Raw genomic sequence first — 1,013 nt, 5'->3', positions numbered from 1 at the left:
TGCAAAAATTTATTTTTCAGTGAATCTTTCGTCATTTATCAGAGGATCAGGCGCCAGAGAGGCGCAGGACTCTTGAAACTTATCCTTCCACGGAGAACCGCCCTGGATGTTGCACCCACCGTCTCAATTTCCCCTCCCCCTTTCCCCTCCACCCCCGCGACCAACCACCCACTCGAAATTTGAGCCAAGTCATTAGCCCCTCCAGTTCCCAAAGGAGCGAAAAAAAAAAATTAAGAAACAAGAGAAAGAGATAAAGAAAAAAGGCGAAAACTCGCATGATTAATGTTTTATAAATTGTCTGAATAAATGCGAATGTGATTGCTGGGCACGTGGGACATGAGAGCCTCTGGGCCCTTGGACCCTTTGGGCCCATAAGCGGTCCAATCTCATAGTAGTCAGGACAGATTTGTAAATCTAATTTTTCATGCTGTCTTCTCCTTGTGCCTGGCCTCATACCCTCGTCCAATCGAGTTGTTTATTTTTATTCTTGAATAATCCTTTCATTCCCTTCTCCCCTCTCGCAAGTTTCTTTTACTTGATATACGGACACTTTATGATTTTCTCACTGAGGGCCCGAGAGGATCCGCGGGTTGATCTCTTAAACCGCTTAGCCTCGGGTTACACCGAAAACAAGAGCGCACTCAAAACGATTAACGTATAATATGCGCTTGTTTGGAGTTTAAGATTTTTTTTTAGAAATTTTTGGGATTTTGCGGCTGCGCGCCATTTTCAAATTATTTTTTTACACAGTGTACAGAAAAAAAATTGTGAAAAACCATTGAATGAAAAATTCAATTACTAATTTTCCGGAAATGTTAAGGTAGTTTTAATGCGATAAAAAATTCTACGACCCAGGGGAACGTTGGAATAAAGTCTTGAAAAAAAAGGTTAATGTGTTATATTTTTGAATATTTATGTCATACTTTCCAGAAAAAATTCATCTAGAAAATGACGGGTACCACCGATGAACTAAACTATTCACCCGGAAAAATGGCACCTGACTCTGAATATTC

At 40.4% G+C, this 1,013-nt stretch overlaps 1 protein-coding gene across 5 annotated transcripts in view; it reads right to left on the bottom strand.

The window, feature by feature from the left end:
• The window catches only part of dac (dachshund), a 160,239-nt gene that overhangs the window by 93,515 nt on the left and 65,711 nt on the right, over positions 1-1,013 (bottom strand). The gene's annotated exons all lie outside the window — the stretch shown is intronic.

The sequence above is a fragment of the Fopius arisanus genome, unplaced genomic scaffold (assembly GCF_000806365.1).
Source record: "Fopius arisanus strain USDA-PBARC FA_bdor unplaced genomic scaffold, ASM80636v1 scaffold00026, whole genome shotgun sequence".
Classification (NCBI taxonomy): domain Eukaryota; kingdom Metazoa; phylum Arthropoda; class Insecta; order Hymenoptera; family Braconidae; genus Fopius; species Fopius arisanus.
The sequence above is the reverse complement of the archived record's forward strand: the minus strand, read 5'-3'. Positions and strand labels throughout refer to the sequence as shown.